The sequence below is a fragment of the Podarcis raffonei genome, chromosome 6 (genome assembly GCF_027172205.1).
Source record: "Podarcis raffonei isolate rPodRaf1 chromosome 6, rPodRaf1.pri, whole genome shotgun sequence".
Lineage (NCBI taxonomy): Eukaryota > Metazoa > Chordata > Lepidosauria > Squamata > Lacertidae > Podarcis > Podarcis raffonei.
This window is the reverse complement of record NC_070607.1, coordinates 96,412,054-96,419,276: the sequence shown is the minus strand read 5'-3', so window position 1 is coordinate 96,419,276 and position 7,223 is coordinate 96,412,054.

Below are 7,223 nucleotides of genomic sequence, written 5' to 3'. Positions count from 1 at the left end.
AAGCCATATTTACATTCATCGCCCCATAACTACGGAATACCAGAATAGGCCATAACGTTCCTACATCCTCTCCAAGTTCTCCGGTCCCCTCTCCATGCTCCTGGGACACGATGCTTTCCATTCCTTGCCTCTTCTTGACTAGTTCTCGTGACCCCATCAAAATTCTGAATGGACACAGAACCTGGGTGAGGGAGAGGGAGATTCTTCCAAAAAGCACCCTTAAAAAAAAGAAAAAAAGTCCAACGATCTATTTTAAGGCCCTAGAAGGGATGATTCATCATTTCACATTTCAGCCTAAGAGCAGAGATAAAAAGGCTCAAAGGACCGTTGGCTGTGTTTTGTTTATTGAGGTCTGGCCTTTTTCCTGGCTTTTTCCATTGGACAAAAACCGCCCATAAATTCTCTCGCACAAGTCCCACTGAAGTGGAAAGAAGTCACCTCACACTGAGTCATAGCCTTGCTCCATCTTGCTCAGTAAAAAGCTGGACTTTGGTATTTCAAATCTCAGCGGTGCCCTGGAAGAGGTCAGAATCTGGCACCCCACCCAACTCTCGCCTTGCGTTCTGCTCAATCCACTACGTCACAGTTGCGACGCCCTGCAGCGCCCACTAGGCTTCCGCTGCCCTAAATCCGCCTCTGCTCAGTATTGTCCTCATTGACGGACCGCAACTCTGCTGCATTTCGGATGGAAGCTAGCGGATGAAATTGCCAGGCTGAAGCTCGTGGAGGGACCTGGGTGTTGTGCTGTCATTCCCCAATTGTCTCTGATAGATAGATGAAGAAGAAGAAGAGTTTGGATTTGATACCCTGCCTTTCACTCTCCTTAAGGAGTCTCAAAGCGGCTAACAATCTCCTTTTCCCTTCCTCCCCCACAACAAACACTCTGTGAGGTGAGTGAGGCTGAGAGACTTCAGAGAAGTGTGACTGGCCCAAGGTCACCCAGCAGCTGCAGGTGGAGGAGCGGAGACGCGAACCCGGTTCACCAGATTACAAGTCCACCGCTCTTAACCACTACACCACACTGGCTCTTTATTGGCATTAGCCAACGGCCATGGCAACATAAAACAAGCAATATATACAAATAAAAAGACAGCAATGGGTAAAAAGGGCAATCAAATGACCAAGCCAATTGTCTCTGTTTTTTTGTTTTCTTTTTCTTTTCTGAAGGAGCGTCTCCACCTCCATCGTTCTGCCCGGACACTGAGGTCCAGCTCCGAGGGCCTTCTGGCGGTGCCCTCACTGCAAGAAGCCAAGTTACAGGGAACCAGGCAGAGGGCCTTCTCAGTAGTGGCACCCGCCCTGTGGAACACCCTCCCACCAGATGACAAAGAGAAAAACAACTATCTGACTTTTAGAAGATATCTGAAGGCAGCCCTGTTCAGGGAAGCTTTTAATGTTTAACAGACTACTGTATTTTAATACTTTGATGAAAGCCGCCCAGAGTGGCTGGGGAAACCCAGCCAGATGGGTGGGGTATAAATAATAAATTGTTGTTGTTGTTACTATTATTTTCCATGGATGTCTGAGGTTGCTGAGGTTGCCTCAAGTCCCCCCTTGAATAACAATAACAATAATTTTATTATTTATACCCCACGACTCTGGGCAGCTTCCAACATAATATAAAAACATAATAAAATGTCAAACATTAAAAACTTCCCTGAACAGGGCTGCCTTCACATGTCTTCTAAGAGTTGTGTAGTTCTTTATCTCCTTGACATTGGATGAGAGGCAAAGCTGCGTTCTGGATTAGTTGTAGTTTCAGAATCACCTTCAAAGGTAGCCCCGTGTAAAGCACATTGCAGTAGTCCAAGTGGGAGATAACCAGTTTTACCTCATTCGGGACCAGGGAGTCCCCCATCCCACCGCGTCCACCTCAAACAGTACTTTTGCCTTGTTGACAGCAGCGAAGAGAACTTCAGCTCTTAAGCAAACCAGCAGAATTTCTAAATAAACGACTTTCTGGCTTTATAGTGCCTGATTGGTTCAAATTTGGGAAAGGAGTACGACAAGGCTGTATATTGTCTCCCTGCCTATTTAACTTATATGCAGAATTCATCATGTGAAAGGCTGGGCTGGATGAATCCCTACCCGGAATTAAGATTGCCGGAAGAAATATCAACAACCTCAGATATGCAGATGACAAAACCTTGATGGCAGAAAGTGAGGAGGAATTAAAGAACCTTTTAATGAGGGTGAAAGAGGAGAGCGCAAAATATGGTCTGAAGCTCAACATCAAAAAAACGAAGATAATGGCCACTGGGCCCATCACCTCCTGGCAAATAGAAGGGGAAGAAATGGAGGCAGTGAGAGATTTTACTTTCTTGGGCTCCATGATCACTGCAGATGGTGACAGCAGCCACGAAATTAAAAGACGCCTGCTCCTTGGGAGAAAGGCGATGGCAAACCTAGACAACATCTTAAAAAGCAGAGACATCACCTTGCCAACAAAGGTCCGTATTGTAAAAGCCATGGTTTTCCCAGTAGTGATGTATGAAAGCGAGAGCTGGACCATAAAGAAGGCTGATCGCCGAAGAATGGATGCTTTTGAATTATGGTGCTGGAGGAGACTCTGGAGAGTCCAGTGGACTGCAAGAAGATCAAACCTCTCCATTCTGAAGGAAATCAGCCCTGAGTGCTCACTGGAAGGACAGATCCTGAAGCTGAGGCTCTAATACTTTGGCCACATCATGAGAAGAGAAGACTCTCTGGAAAAGACCCTGATGTTGGGAAAGATGGAGGGCACAAGGAGAAGAAAAATAGCACTGGCTGGAAGGCACCAGGTTTGCAAACGCTGCTCTAAGTCAATAGGCTCTTGCGTCCTGTTATGTACTGAGTTGAATAGGATCCAAAAGGCAGCAGTCTGATTGGTCCTAGAATAGGATTCAGAATGCAGCAGTCTGATTGGTCCTAGAACAATGCAGCTGTATGATTGGTCCGCAGGAGCCACCCAATCCATCTCCAGGTGGAAGTGAATCCGCAACCTGACTGGCCTACAGGAGTATCCCAGAATTAGCCAATCACGTGCGGCCCATTGTGTAAATAATGTATATAAAGCAGATATTTTAGGGGAACTTTCATTCCTCACTACTATGAGCTGAATAAAGAGCATGAAATCCACACTCGACTCTGAGTATATTTCACCTCCATAAAGGATGGAACAGTCTGAAAAGAGGCAAGCTTGCTGCAAGGTATGCAACCCGGCTGCAGAGAGAAGAGGAGCTCTGTGGGAGTCTCAGGCTGGCGCTAACTTGCTTTGCTCTGCAGTCTCCCTGTCAAAGCTCCCAGCTGGGCTTCTCTCTCTCTCTGTGGTTGAAGCTGCTGCCCTCAATAGCCAGGCAAGATGGGAATTGATCTTACAACAGGCCGAGCGCTGTGACCAGAGGGGAAGAGGCTTGAAGCGGTGCCAACCCCAACGAAATGGTGCGTCGGGCCACTTGCCAGCAATTGCCGAGCGCTTTGTTTTAGCTGCTTCGACACGTCCCTGCTTTATCCCCAATAAGCAGACGCGATAAAATCAAAACAGCCCTGGCTGCAAATCTGCCGGGAAGGTCTCTTGCACAAGGGAAACCGAGGTGGTGCGATAGCCATCTTCAAATATCCAAAGGGCCTTCACGTGGAAGAGGGAGCAAGTTCTGAGTACGGGAGCTTGTTCAGGGTGCTGGGAACTGTAGCACCACTGGGTGCTGTAACATGGTTCTCTTTGTGTGTGGGGGGGGGGTGCTTTAAAGGTATGGGGTGCATGCAGACAGCCTGGTTTGTACATGCACTGAAGAAATGAACCTATGCTGCCAATTATCGTAATAGACCAGTATAAAGTAAGCAGCACATAAGCAGCATACAAAACACTACCAAACCATTCTACGTTCTAAATCTTATATTAATAATCCAAAAATTGAGAGAGCAATGTGCAAGATCTACTACAGAAGCCACAAACAAAATGGAAGATCCAGTCTTTAAAGTTCCTTTAGCCAGGCTCCTGTAGATATCACCGATGTCACCAACACTTCGTTTGATCAAACCTATCTTCGTTGATACCTAACCCTTGAGCGTAACATCGCTGACACTTCATTTGATCAAACTTAGCTTTGTTGATATCTACAGGAGCCTGGCTAAAGGAACTTTAAAGACTGAATCTTCCTTTTGGACACAATTTGAATGTGTTTTCTGTTTGTGCCTTCTGTAGTAGATCTTGTACATTGCTTTCTCAATTTTTGGATTATTAATATAAGATTTAGAACGTAGAATGGTTTGGTAGTGTTTTGTGTGCCACTTAAAGGTAAAGGTAAAGGGACTCCTGACCATCAGGTCCAGTTGTGGCCGACTCTGGGGTTGCAGCGCTCATCTCGCTTTACTGGCTGAGGGAGCCGGCGTACAGCTTCCGTGTCATGCGACCAGCATGACTAAGCCACTTCTGGCAAACCAGAGCAGCGCACGGAAACGCCCTTTACCTTCCCGCCGGAGCGGTACCTCTTTATCTACTTGCACTTTGACGTGCTTTCGAACTGCTAGGTTGGCAGGAGCAGGGACCGAGCAACGGGAGCTCGCCCCGTTGCGGGGATTTGAACCGCCAACCTTCTGATCGGCAAGTCCTAGGCTCTGTGGTTTAACCCACAGTGCCACCCGCGTCCCGTGTGCCGCTCATGTGCTGCTTATTTTATACTGGTTTGTACATGCAAGCACAAGGGACGCGGGTGGCGCTGTGGGTAAAAGCCTCAGCGCCTAGGGCTTGCCGATCGAAAGGTCGGCGGTTCGAATCCCCGCAGCGGGGTGCGCTCCCGTTGCTCGGTCCCAGCGCCTGCCAACCTAGCAGTTCGAAAGCACCCCCGGGTGCAAGTAGATAAATAGAGACCACTTACTAGCGGGAAGGTAAACGGCGTTCCGTGTGCGGCTCTGGCTCGCCAGAGCAGCGATGTCACGCTGGCCACGTGACCCGGAAGTGTCTCCAGACAGCGCTGGCCCCCGGCCTCTTGAGTGAGATGGGCGCACAACCCCAGACTCTGTCAAGACTGGCCTTTACCTTTTACATGCAAGCACACACACTTTGGATCAGACCTGTTGCAGGCTTGCGGCCCCCAGCAGTTTGGCCAAGGTGGCTGGCAGACCTCAGGCCAAAAAAGGTTAGCCACCCCAGTCACATCCGCTTCACCTCCCCCCCCCAACCCGCCCTGCCGCTTTCTCCCCCCTGACTTGCTCCCCTTGGGCCCTGCATTTTTCTGGGCTAGACCTCACTCTTTCCACTCTGCCTAACTCCTCTTGCCAATTTTCCATCAAGGCAGCCGTGCTCCTTTCCTCTCCTCCCGGTCCACCGCCCCCTCCTTCTCACCTCCCACAGCCGGATGAGAACATGGATATTTTCCTTTTTGTGGTGGGGGGGGGAAGGAGAGTGGGGTTGGGGGGAAGCAAGCAGCCCAGGCATCTCTTGGAGGAGAGGCCCTTCCGTGCCTGGGGTGCACGAAACCATCTGTTGCATTGCAAGGCTGGGGGTGGCGGCGTTTGGTTGGAGAGAAGCACTGAGGCTGCAGTTCCTCTCCAACAATAACAAGACGCTTGACGGTTTGCAGAAACCCTGCTCCAGCGGGCGACAGAGCTAGCCTGGGGTTGTCCCAGGAATGGAACCACAGACCCGTAGAGCTCAAAGGGACCCCTGCAAACCATCTAGTCCAACCCCCCAAAATGCAGGAATATGCAACGATTCCATTGGGGAATCGAACCTGCAACCTTGGCTTTATCAGCAGCACCAGCTGATCTATCCACACATGCCAGGCCAAAAAGAAGCCTCTGTTTGGGCCAGAAATCACAGAACAATAGAATCCTAGCATTGGGTGGGACCCTCCAAAGGTCATCCAGTCCACCCCCTGCAATGCAGGAAATCTCATTTAAAGCATTCCTTTAAATGAGCCTCTGCTGTATACAGCCTCTGCTGTAAAACCTCTGAGGAAGGAAGGCTACCCAAGTTGGTGGCCGTCACTGCCTCCTGCATCAGTGAGTTCCATAGTTTTAATTACCGTATCTGCTGCTGAACCCACACTCCGTGCCCATGCTAGAATTTGCAGTCAAATTCCAGGTCAAAACTTCTTAATAGTTGATTCTTATCTCTGGAGATTTGAGCCCATCACCTGCCACCTGGAGAGGGCCAGGCAAACCTGGGGACTTCAGGTCACACCTGGAGGTCTGGCAACCTCACTGCAGCCAGGGCACCACCACAGCCCACCAGGGGTTAGGAATAATAATAATAATAATAATAATAATAATAATAATAATAATAATATATTATTTATACCCCACCCATCTGGCTGGGTTTCCCCAGCCACTCTGGGCAGCTTCCAGCACAATATTAAAATACAGTGGTACCTCGGGTTAAGTACTTAATTTGTTCCGGAGGTCTGTTCTTAACCTAAAGCACCACTTTAGCTAATGGGGCCTCCTGCTGCTGCCACGCCGCCGGAGCCTGATTTCTGTTCTCATCCTGAAGCAAAGTTCTTAACCCGAGGTACTATTTCTGGGTTAGCGGAGTCTGTAACCTGAAGCGTATGTAACCTGAAGCGTATGTAACCCGAGGTACCACTGTACAGTAATGCATCAAACATTAAAAGCTTCCCTAAACAGTGCTGCCTTCAGATGTTTTCTAAAAGTCTGGTAGTTGTTGTTCTCTTTGTCATCTGGTGGGAGGGCATTCCACAGGGTGGGTGCCACCACCAAGAAGGCCCTCTGCCTAGCTCCCTGTAACTTGGCTTCTCGCAGTGAGGGAACCACCAGAAGGCCCTCGGCACTGGACCTCAGTGTCCGGGCAGAACGATGGGCGTGGAGACGCTCCTTCAGGTCTACTGGACCGAGGCCATTTAGGGCTTTAAAGGTCAGCACCAACACTTTGAATTGTGCTCGGAAACATACTGGGAGCCAATGTCTGTCTTTCAAGACCGGTGTTATGTGGTCTCGGCAGCCACTCCCAGTCACCAGTCTAGCTGCCTAATTCTGGATTAGTTGTAGTTTCCAGGTGACCTTCAAAGGTAGCCCCACAATGAGCGCATTGCAGCAGTCCAAGCGAGAGATAACTAGAGCATGCACCACTCTGGCGAGACAGTCTGCAGGCAGGGAGGGTCTCATCTTGTGTACCAGATGGAGCTGGTAAACAGCTGCCCTGGACACAGAACTGACCTGCGCCACCATGGACAGCTGTGAGTCCAAAATGACTCCCAGGCTGCGCATCTGGTCCTCCAGGGGCA